A 12,025-nucleotide genomic window follows, 5' to 3' on the forward strand; every position below is an offset into this window, starting at 1 on the left:
GGTGAGAGAGAGAAGGCCAGGATTTAAATCAGTCTTGACAGCGCAGATGAAGTTTGTTATTGTTTTCCGCCCTTCCCGAGGGACTTTGGAAATCGCCCCCTGGGAGGTGAATTCTTGGAAAGAATACGAGGGCGGTTAAGGCGTCTCTGTCTTAAACTCTCCGGTTTTTTTGCAGCTACCAGGGACTGCGAGGGTCTGCGTCCTGGGTGGAAGGAAGCGGCGTCAGTCAACTTCCTCGCAGCGGCGGCAGCGGCAGCGGCGCGGGCTGCAGCGCAGCGCGCGGGTCTGCGCATCCCGCCCCCGGGTCGGGAAGGGGCGGAGCCGGGCGTCACCCGCCCCCGGCGGTCTCCTCCTCCCGGCCGCTCCCCCGAGCCGAGCCCGCCGCGGTCACAGCCGCCCGCGGGAAGCTCGTGGCCGGGACACCGAGGCGGGAGCGCGGGCTGGGCCGGGCTGGGCTGCGCGCACGGGCTCGGCCGCCGCCCCTGCCGGTGAGTCCCGCCGCGGAAGGCGCGGAGCGGGTCGAGTTGGGTATCGGGACCGCGAGGTCGGGGAGCCCCGGGGCCCGAGCTCGGGAGGCGGGGACGTCAGGATCGCGGCGTTGGAGAGTCCTCGCACCCCGAGCTCGGAGGGGAGGTCCAGAGTCGCAGCGTTGGGAACCTGAGGCCAGGGGCCGGAGTTCAGGGCCCCGATATTGAGTCTCCGACTCCAAGCCCGGAAGGGGGGACGACGGGTTAGGATGCTGGGGAGCCCTGGAGCTCTGAACGGCTGTAGTGGGGTGGCCAGGACTACGATGCTGGGGAGTCATGGATCCCGAGCCCGGAGAGCTGGCGGGGGTGTGGGGACCGCGATATTGGGAAGGCTGAGCCCGGAGGGCGGGAGATTCAGGACCGCGACGTGGGGGAGTCCGACAGGGCAGAACGAGGGGCGCCCTGTCCTCATTTTTGGGGCGCCCTCCGCAGGGCGGAGGGGAACGGAACCTGGGAGGGGAGTGCGGAGGAGAGGAAGCCCGGGGCGGTAGGGAGAGCCCGAGGAAGGGCAGCCCGAGGTAGGGGAGCCCGGGAAAGAGTAGGGTGGGTCTAGGCATGTGCTTGCGCCCGGGAAAGATGGAGGGGGCTTCTCTGAGAGGGTGGGCGCGAGGAGCGGAGTTGTGATGAGAACCGCTGGCAGCTGGCTAATGGGCGGATGCTGGGGCTTGGCTGGATGGGAACGCCGCAGTGGGGTGTCGGAGGGGGCTGGTGGGGCTGGAACGCTGGGAACGTCTGTCTAGGCTATGGGAACGCAGCGCCCTCGGTGGAACAGGGTCGTAGACAATTCGAGAGGGAATCTAGTCTAGGGAGCAAGACCGGGCATCCCCAGGCGAGGGCGGGTGGGGACCTCGCACTCAGCGCGCTTGGGGAATATTCGGAGCCTGGGTTTGGGGGGCTGCTGCACCTCGCCGATCCGGTGCGGGGACCTGGAGGTAGCCGGGCACCGCAGCTTCCTGTGCAGCTGTGGGTGCTCCAGGCACTGGCAGACTAGCGGGAAGTCCAGGGGCCTTGGCAGGCTCATTGTCTTGACCTAAGTTGCATTCCATATTTCTTAGCTGGGTTAGAAATGATTTTGTCCAGGAACCCGATGAGAAGAGCCTGGGCTAAAAAGAATAGTTATGGAGTGAGATTTCAAATGTACGGGTAATACCTACCTGTGTGTGTGCGCCTTAGGGATAACTCATATAATACACTGTATGTGTGATTTTTAGACCCACGTGTACTACTTGTTCCAGTACTCTGAGAAGCTGTTTCTGGGTAAAAACGAGGAAAATCCACAACCCATACACACACCAAACAATGTCCACAAATGCACTGCATTCCAGTCGAGTTAAACATGAGAGTATTGTACAGTTTGGGAGTATTTGCTTGTTAGTGAAGACTCCTGTTACTGAAGTTAATAGGAGTTGCCTGCATGGAAGGCAGACTGCCCTTGACTGCCCTGTTAAGATCATCCACAGCGTGTACCCAGCCCTGAGCTGCTGCACCCTTGACCAGGTCAACTGGAAGGGAGCCAGACTGCTTAGGCCCTCAGTGGATGAGTATCCAAGTGTGTATCTAAAAACAAAGGACCAAGGCATGGCTTTTGTTTTCGTTTTTGTTTTTTATTTCTGTTGTTTGTCCTTGGGTGCATGTCCTTCAATTATTAGTTAAATGTTGACTATCTTACATTAACCCATCTTGTATTGTTAATTATGTATGGTAATTATTTCTGTTATTTGGCGTAACAACCAATTCTGGAAGACCCAGAGTAGAGGAATCTTATTAAGTGGATATATCCATTGAAAGGTATTTTTTTTTTTTTGCGGGTGTGTGTGTGCACCAGATTTCCTTCTGGTGCATATAGGTCCATCTTCTCACACACACTGAGATTTGAGCTTCATTGGATAAACAAGGATTATTTTGGCAACTAGCTTTTGTTGGGTCTGTTTTTCAATTCATGAAAAGGAAATCTTTAATAATTGTGCAAGGTAACAGGATAGAAAGCGATTTATTCATTTTACAAGAATCATTTCAGGACAAGCATGTTTCCATTAAGGGTGTGTGTATACCTTATTGAGTGGTCAGGACCTTGCATCAAAATCTGCACTATCATTCCTGCAGCAGTGTACTTATTCACTTGGACGTAACACTTGCTGATGCTTCCAATTCTTTATCCAAATGTTAAAATAAATATGCCAGTATTTATACATTCAAATCAGTATTTCTCCCCTTCAAAAGCCTGCTCTTGGCAAGCTGTGTACTAATTCTAGTGATGCTGTCACTACTGAGAATAATTTTGGAGCTCCTGCTCTGGAGTTGCCTTCCGAGTTTGCAACACATTTCCTGATTGCCTCAGTGATGGCAAACCTTCCTCAGCTGGGAAACAGCCAGGCACTGTGCGGGGCCAACTTGGGCTTCCGAGGTAGGGAATCGAGGTTGTCATTAAGAAGTATGCTCATTAAAGTAATGAAAATTCTCTTGAAGGACCAGCAGTTCTACAAGGGGCATTTAGTAATGGCATGGAGTACGTATTTAGGATTGGAAGGAATTACAGTTGGTCCCTGAAGAACACTGGGGTTAGGGGCGCCCATCATCTCCACAGTGAAAATTTTGAGTACAACATTTAACTCCTCAAAAACTTAACTACTTTGAAGCACAACCTTCATTTTGGTGTTTATGCTCTGGTATGTATGTAAAGTAATTGGTCCTGTCACTTTATTGTTATAGCTTATGGCATATTGGGCTAGAAAAAGTAAGCCTTTCTTTGCCCCTCCTGATACTTGTTACTAGGCAGCCTCTGACATTGTGGATTTTTACAGAAAGCAAAACAAAAATACAAAAGACTTGTCTCACCAGAAAAAAAAGGTACCCAGAAAGCCATTTGCCCCAGCTGTAGGTAATGCCTGGCGTTTGATTTTTGATGTGAAAGGATGTACAGAAGTAAAGGGAAGAGAATGATTTCTGAAAATTCATTTCAACTTTGGGATTTCATGGCACACAGTAAAAAATGAACTGAACATCCCTTTTTAAAATCCACATTTTTTTTTCAGGTTATGTAGCATAAAGCGTCATACAGCCACAGCTTGAATCTTGATCTAGCTGTGGTTTGGGGCAAGTTGTTTCATCTCTTTTGGCCTCAGTTTTCTTAAAATGAAGATATTAATGAGTATGTACCTCATGGGGCTGTGATGAAGATGAAGTAACATTGATGCATGTAGAACACTTGAGTTTGGTGCCCGACACATCATGAGTGCTCAAAAGAGTCTAGCTATTCTTGTTAGGAATATTATTTATTGATAGTCTTATGTTAAAATTCCTTTGAAGCCATGTGGAAATTTATCATTTCCCAGGTAATGATATTCCCTTCAGTTAGGTTTTGCAACTAACTACAAATAGAACATTTTGGTTTTTGCCCTCCTGGTCTTTTAAGAGTTTTTAAAGGGTAACCTGAAAAGCAACCACAATTAGTTACTTTTTATTTATTCAGAAACGAGGAAATACAGACTCCAAGTAAGTGGAGTCAGTGCTCCCAGTTACTTTGTTTTGAATTCAGATTTTTTTTTAAATGAGCATTCCTGTTATGATTGTATATTAGGTATAACAGTTTGGTGTGGTAAGGCAAATCTGAAAGAAAAAAGTTTAAAAGCCTCTCCTCTAATTTTTTTCCCTTCATCCAATGAAAATATTATTCTAACGAAACAGCTACAGTTCTCTTGGCACGTATTGAAAGAGACGATTCTGGTAAACATTCCCTTCATTCCAAATGTGAGTTTTGCTCTGCTGTGTTTTTTAAACAATAGGGAAGAATAGCCTGGCACTGAAATCTCAGCTCTTCTGTAAATGTCAATACTAGTTTTTTTTCAAGTTTGTAAATTTTATTTAATATATATATGTACATATATTAGAAAGATGGGAAAGTTTCATCTTAATTTTAATCAGATGATTAGGGGCTGCTATGAAATAGTTAATGTTTCATGAAATGTTGACCATTTAGTGAGAATTCTCTGTTCTAGGCAAGCAAGTGCTGGAGATGGAGAGGCTTGAGACAGGCTTTGCCCTTCAGAAGTTCATTCACATCATGTGCTCTCTTACAATGATGCCTGAACTAAAGTTTCTTCTCCTAATGGCCTTTGGAGCTAAGAATCAATATGGATTTTACTACATGATCTTTTCCTTCAATTTCTCAAAGAAGGGTAAATAGGTGGATCTCTCAATAGTGTTCATATTTTTGAGGTGGATTAACTCTTTCAAAATTAGATCCCAATATGCACTCAGAGGCCGTAAAAGGAGAAAATAGCTATAATTAGTGAATTACAAAGTGTATGTGCAGGATAGGGTGGTATTATTGCTATACCAAACTTTCCTGGAATGTCGTGTTTGGTTCTTGCTCTGTCTTCTTCTTTTTTTTTTTTTTGAGACGGAGTCTCGCTCTGTCGCCCAGGCTGGAGTGCTGTGGCACAATCTCGGCTCACTGCAAGCTCCGCCTCCGGGGTTCACGCCATTCTCCCGCCTCAGCCTCTCCGAGTAGCTGGGACTACAGGCGCCCGCCACCACGCCCGGCTAATTTTTTGTATTTTTAGTAGAGACGGGGTTTCACCGTGGTCTCGATCTCCTGACCTCGTGATCCGCCCGCCTCGGCCTCCCAAAGTGCTGGGATTACAAGCGTGAGCCACCGCGCCCGGCCTCTTGCTCTGTCTTCTGAGTAGCGGTTTATGTACTTGTAAAGGACCAGGAAACAATATACATTGTGGCTTAGACTGGAGCTGTGATTCTTTTTTTTTTTTTTTTTTCTGAGATGAAGTCTCGCTGTCACCCAGGTTGGAGTGCAATGGCACGATCTTGGCTCACTGCAACCTCCATCTCCTGGGTTCAAGCAATTCTCCTGCCTCAGCCTCCTGAGTAGCTGGGATTGCAGGCACGCGCCACCACACCCAGCTAATTTTTGTATTTTTGTAGTTTTGTAATTTTTGACCACCATGTTGGTCAGGCTGGTCTAGAACTCCTGACCTTGTGATCTGCCCGTCTTGGCCTCCCAAAGTGCTGGGATTACAGGCGTGAGCCACTGTGCCTGGCCTGGAGCTGTGATTCTTAAAGGGGAGAAGGGGGTGGTGAATTTGCCCCTCTTTCCCCCAGAGGATGAAATTTGGTGATGTCTGGAGACATTTTTGATTGTCATACCTGGAGGGGGAGGGATGTTACTGGCATCTGATGAGTGGAGTCCAGAGATGCTGCTAACCATCCTATAATGCACAGGACAGCCCCGCACAAAAAATAATTATCTGGTTCAAAACATCAGTAGTGCTGAGAAGCCCTTGGCTAGAGCATGGGATTTGGAGTAAAAACAAACCTGCATTAGCACCCTGACACCACCATTTCTTTTTTTTTTTTTTTTTTGAGATGGAGTCTTGCTCTGTCGCCCAGGCTGGAGTGCAGTGGCGCAATCTCGGCTCACTGCAAGCTCCGCCTCCCGGGTTCACGCCATTCTCCTGCCTCAACCTCTCCGAGTAGCTGGGACTACAGGCGCCCGCCACCACGCCCGGCTAATTTTTTGTATTTTTAGTAGAGACAGGGTTTCACCGTGGTCTCGATCTCCTGACCTCGTGATCCGCCTGCCTCGGCCTCCCAAAGTGCTGGGATTACAAGCGTGAGCCACCGCGCCCGGCCGACACCACCATTTCTTAACTGTGCCACCCTGGGTGTGTTACTTAATCTGAGTATCCATAGAATGCATATCTGAAGAGATGTGAATTAGAGTGTGTATGAAATGCTTAGCACACAGAAGGATCGCAATAAGTGTCAGCTCTTAGTATCATGACTGGTAGATCTAGGTCAAAATCCAAAGACTGTGCTTTAAACAGACACAGCTTTTGTTTCTTAACCTATTATGTACAGAAAGAATTCAGGTTTCTTGTTTTCATTTGTGTGCCCAAGGATAGGGCAGGGGCACAGATGTAGGGCCTCCAGCGTACCTGGTACCTTCTGCATTTTGGCCTAGGTTCTGCCAGACAGCTAAGTGTACTCTGCAGATCAACCAAGCAAACAGGACAGTCCCCCAGACTTGTGCAGAGGAAAGATGAGGATGGAGGAACTTTCTGTTCCATGTGGGCTACACTTGGAAGGGCGAGATAGCCAGGCCAGGAAGTTCCTTCTGATTGAACTTATCTCCCAGGCTTCTGAAGGCTCTTCTCAGACCCTTGTCTAGACATGACCAGAGAGTTTCCTTTGCTGTGTGAGCAGGTGAGGAGGTCTGGCCATTTCCCTTCCCTTTGCTTTTCTTTAGCCGGGTATGGTGGTTCATGCCTGTAATCCCAGCACTTTGGGAAGCTGAGACGGGAAGATCGCTTGAGCCCCAGGAGTTCAAGAGCAGCCTGGGCAACATGGCAAGACCCCCTCTCTACAAAAAATACAAAAATTAGCCAGGTGTGGTGGCACGTGCCTGTAGTCCCAACTGCTTGGGATGTGCACACACACACACACACACACACACACGAGCCACATGAGTGAGTAATCAACTCAGAAACAAGCAGACCTTCAGCAAACGGGCAAGTGGAGCAAATTCTGGGCACAGAGAAGGTTTAGCAGATAAGGATGTAAATAAGTAACAGTGTTTTCTTAGCTGTGATCTAGAAACCATTGGTACTGTGGTTCTCAGTCCTGGCTATAGGATAGAATCACCTGGGGCTGTCTAAGAATACTGATGCCCTAGCCCCACCCCAGACCACTGTTTGTGAGTGAAGGTGAGTAGCACCTGGGTATCAATTTTTTTTAATTCTTGGGTGTGAGTTGAGGGTCAAGGACCACTGCCTTGTGAAATGCATAACTTGCATTTAAAAAAAAAAAAAAAGAAAAGGGAATTAAAAATATCTAAGTAACGTAAGTGTTTAGTCTTGGGTGTATGCTGGCTTCTAATTGGTTGTGGTCAAAGTTTGAAAAACATTGTTTTAGAACCTTAAAGGTGTTTAATTAATACTGATAAATTTACCTCATTCAATATTTCTGTGTGCACATCTGCTGGACAGTTTTCAAAGTGATTTTATATATCTTCTCAAATATGACTTTTGCTACCATCCCATGAGGCATAAAGAGCAAATATACTGTTGTTTTTTTTTTAACAGATGAAGAGTGATATGGTTTAGCTCTGCGTCCCCCACCCAAATCTCACCTTGAATTGTAATAATCCCCACGTGTCAAGGGCGGGACCAGGTGGAAATAATTGAATCATGGGGGCGGTTTTCCCCATGCTGTTCTCCTGATAGTGAGTGCGTTCTCTCCAGATCTGATGGTTTTTTAAGGGGCTTCTCCCATTGCTTGGCCCTCATTCTCTCTCCTGAGAAAGATTTTTCTTTTCTCAATGTCTTGGAGGGTATAGGCTTCCAAACCATCTAGGTGACAAATAAACTGCTCATATTTTCCTATGTGAAGAATATTCAATACCATGTCAGAGCAATATTTGTTGAATGAGCAAATAATAATTGTGATGAATGTTAATATACAATGGAGGTAATAGGTGACTTCAAAATTTCAAGACAAGTACACCTAGGGAAGACCCAAGGCTGGTTCACCTCTCTTTCCAGGGTGACCTGGTTCCTGACTTTAATCAAACCTCAGTTCCTAGGGCTGTAAGAATTTGAGAAAGACCAGAGCTAGGGTTATTGATTTAAGAGCTTTTTGTTGATTTTGAGACACAGCTAACAGTAGAGGTGATGACATTTATCCTTTTCGGGTCCAAGATTAAAAGGAGCAAAGAAGAAGAAAAAAATCTCTTCTCAAAGAATAGAGAATTGGGTACTTTCCAACAATATTGTGAAACTCTGTATTTGCCCTGTCCTTAACACCTGCTCTTTTGACTCCAAGAGAATACCAAAAGGTTCAAAATAAATCCGTAGTCAGGAAACTGGAGGTGAGCTACCAAACCAGGCAAAGATGGAAATAAAATATACATACTCTGCTGAATAATGTCTATGGATCATAATTTTGAGAGAAATGACTTTTTGTTGGTGAAAACTATAAAGAGAGTTGGGTAAATCTGTATAAAATATGGAAAAGCAGATAGTATATAGTCAGTGATGGAGTTTAATGGCTCTCGAATTAGAAAATTTATATTTTCCATGGTGAATTCATTCCAGAAATCCCATCTTAGCTTTTTGATTCCTGCACTTAAGCAAGATAAAGCCATTACTATTATTCCCTTGAGTTGTCAGAGACCCTGAGCACTTTAGAAAGTGGAATTAGTTTCACGGGCTAATATTCAATTGCCTGCAGTACTAAAATGTTACCCAGATAGGTTCAAGAATGTCATTGAAACTAGGTGGCATTTCAAGAAAGTAGAAACTGATTCCTCAAATCTTGGTTTGATGAAGAGGTTCATGTTAATTCATGAAGTGCTAAAGGTATTTCTTGGATTGCATGGCTTTTTTTTTTTCCCTCTTTAAAACATACTGAATAATGACTTGTTTATGACTTATATCTCTGGAACTATTGCCACCTTCTGAGAAGCTGCTGGTCTGAGGGTCTCAGACAATGTCTTTGTCTCATCTGGGATGTAAATATCTTAGATTTTTGTAGTTCTCAAGAATCAGTCTAACTTGGACACTTGGGAGGGAGAGGGAGAAAAAGGCAATAGATGTTGTTGGGGCATAAATGAAATAAGGCCGGAGCGGCAGAAGTGGGGTTCAAGTAGGAAATTTGTCAGTTCATTTATAGGGATATTTTTGGCCACTTAATAAGTACCCAACACTGCTAGATTCCTTGAGAGATGTAAGAGAAGTGTAAAGCATATCTTTTCCTGCTTAAGGAGCCTAATACATTTGGAGTGTCTGCTTTTTTTTTTCCATGAAGGAGAAAACTTTAGAATGTTTGTAATTGTGTGTAGGACTCTGCGGCACTGGTAGTAGGTGCAGTACCCCTCAGTGTGAGACAGGGTAAAGTCAGTGGGAGCTCTTATAGCTTGAGTGTAATTCAGGAGAAACAACCTGAGTGAGATCTTGAAAGAAGAATAATATCCAAAGAGGGGGACATTTATGATGGGAGACATAGCTTCTGCAATGGCACAGAGGCAAAAATCAGAATAGTATATGGTATGTAAGGCCCTGAGGAAATCACTTTATTTGGCTTCATTTTTCTTCATATCACTTGGCACCACTTCACGTGTGTGTGTGTGTGTGTGTGTGTGTGTGTGTGTGTATGTGTGTGTGTGTGTTTACTCCCTATCTTCTGCATTGGATTGCAGTGGTCAGCTACATAAGGAATACATAGAGCAGGACCTCAGATCTAGATTCTCTTTTGCAATTGGGTGTTTGCAGAAAGGAAAAAAATTAAATCATTCATTGAAAAATATTTTTCAAGAGTCTACTTTACTATATGCTTGGTTGGCAGAGTTCTAGGTACAGGAGATACAGAGATGAACAAGGTCCCTGCCTTCATGGAACATATATTCTCTTGGGGGAGACAGACAATAAACAAGCAAATCAGGAAATGTATGATTTTAGGTAGTGAAAAATGCTATGAAGAAAAATAAATCAGGATAAGGGGAAAGAGAGTGCGAGTTTTAGGTAAGGGTAAGGTAAGGGTAAAATTTTAGATTAGCTCGCTCTTAGCTTCCCTAGAGAAGCCAAAGACCACTGAAGTCTTTGCTAATGGAGTTCCAGCTTTATTATATGCTCATCTTGTCCATTGACCCTCTCAACAATATATATACAGTGGACATTCAGCAAGTATTTCATAATAGTAATAACAATGGTCTTGCTAGACTTGAATTGGAGCACGTTTTTTCTCCTTTTTACTTTCTATAAAATGTTTTTAAGTTTAAAATATATTGTCACAAGACATTTACGAAGAAGCATGAATTGCATAGGAGAGGACACATAGGTACTGTTGACAGTAACACAGTGATCCATACATCCATCTCTGTGGAAAAGAAGATTGAACACAGCTGCACCAAAATTTTGTCACATGAAAAAGAAAGAAAATATTGAACTCTTTATAATTATGTGGCTGTGATACATCTCATGGCCTGGAGAACCATTGGGTCTAAATATTGACCAGATTCCAAACGAGGTAATAATATATCCATGCATACGTAAAAACATACAAAGACATAAAATAGCTACCATGTATTGAGCAATCGCTGTGTGCCAGGCATTGTGCAATGTACTTTACTTGCATTACCTTTGGTCCCTGCAACAACCTTAGAAGGGAGATATCCCAGTACAAATGAGGAAACAGAGATGAAGTGGCTAGTGCAAGGCTCTTAAAGTTAGTGTCAGAGCAAAGATGGCAGATTCCTTGTTTGTGTGGGGGCATGGAATTGAGTTTGGAAATGCTGGTTTAATTAAGGGATTCCTTGGAGTGCATATCTAGCTTGGCATTACTCCAGGGTGGAGTTCCCTGTCTGTCCAGCTCAGCACTCTATCTAAGAAATCCTAGAAGCTGGGAATTTCTGGGGCTGGCTCTGAATTGATGTAAGTGGTTCTCAGAACCCATTGGAGGCATGGAGTGCATTGAACATTTTTTCACTATTTTGTATGCCTGTGAAACCACATACATGTCTGTCAAGCAGCTGCACGAACCATTAAAACTTGGAAGTGCTTAGCTTTTGGCTGGGAATGACAGTAGCTCAGTTTGGAGCCACCATCAGCTCAACTAAAGCTGACTCGGAACTCTGTGATTCTGTTTATCTGTAAAAGATCTAGGTAATGAATATTGGAAGGATGTGAGATTTAGTAAACTTCCAAAGCATAGAGAACCAATAATAATCAACTTATTATTGTTACTGATAGTGAAAAGGTTGGGCAGTAGTGGATGATCTAGAGTGACAGTGAAGTTTTCCATGTGTTTAACTCCCTCATGTTGGCCCCAGAACCCACCCATGTTTCTAGAGAGGCAGGCTGGTCTCTTGGCACCTCTGTGACCTGGAAACAATGCCCTCAAAACCTGTGATCTACAACAGATTACATTTAATGAGCACATGTGTGCTAAGAGTTTTACATGTATTTCTCTCTTTCTCTCTCTCTCTCTCTTAAACTTTCTAGTATTCAAATTTCAAACAGGCAGAGGTAGACAGTATGGTATAATAAATCCCCATGTGCCCACCAACCAATTTCAGTAATTATTAACTCATGGCCAACTCCATATATATATATCTTCAGATTATTTTGAAGCAAATCCCAGACATCATATTATTTGTGAACATTCTAAAATGTGTTTCCAAAAGATAAGGACCCTTTTATTATAATTCTTTAAACTTCACAATAACACTGTTAGGTATCACTATATCCCTATTTGACAGATGAAGGCTCTGAGACACAAGGAGTTTAAATTACTTGCCCCTGGTCACCCAACTTGTAACTGACAGAGTCAGGATTCAAATCCAAGTTGCCTAACTCCAAAGCCCATCTTGTTTACCACCATGCTACATGGTTGCTACCAGACCCCACTGTTGTAGCTAATCCTTACATTACAGAATTGGATCCTGGGATTAACAAACTCCCGCAGACATGACTGTTGATTTCTGTGAA

General features: G+C 44.4%; 1 protein-coding gene across 2 annotated transcripts in view; it reads left to right on the forward strand.

Annotated features, from left to right (window-relative positions):
- Window positions 1–332: 332 nt before the first annotated feature.
- The window catches only part of PAQR8 (progestin and adipoQ receptor family member 8), a 46,575-nt gene continuing 34,882 nt past the window's right edge, over window positions 333–12,025 (forward strand). Inside the window, exon 1 of one of the 2 annotated variants that reach the window (XM_032141596.2) lies at window positions 333–488. The gene's annotated coding sequence lies outside the window, so the exon portion shown is untranslated. The remainder of the gene's footprint in view (window positions 489–12,025) is intronic. The other variant, XM_032141595.2, reaches the window with a different exon arrangement.

Source organism: Hylobates moloch, unplaced genomic scaffold (genome assembly GCF_009828535.3).
Source record: "Hylobates moloch isolate HMO894 unplaced genomic scaffold, HMol_V3 SCAFFOLD_20, whole genome shotgun sequence".
Classification (NCBI taxonomy): Eukaryota; Metazoa; Chordata; class Mammalia; order Primates; family Hylobatidae; genus Hylobates; species Hylobates moloch.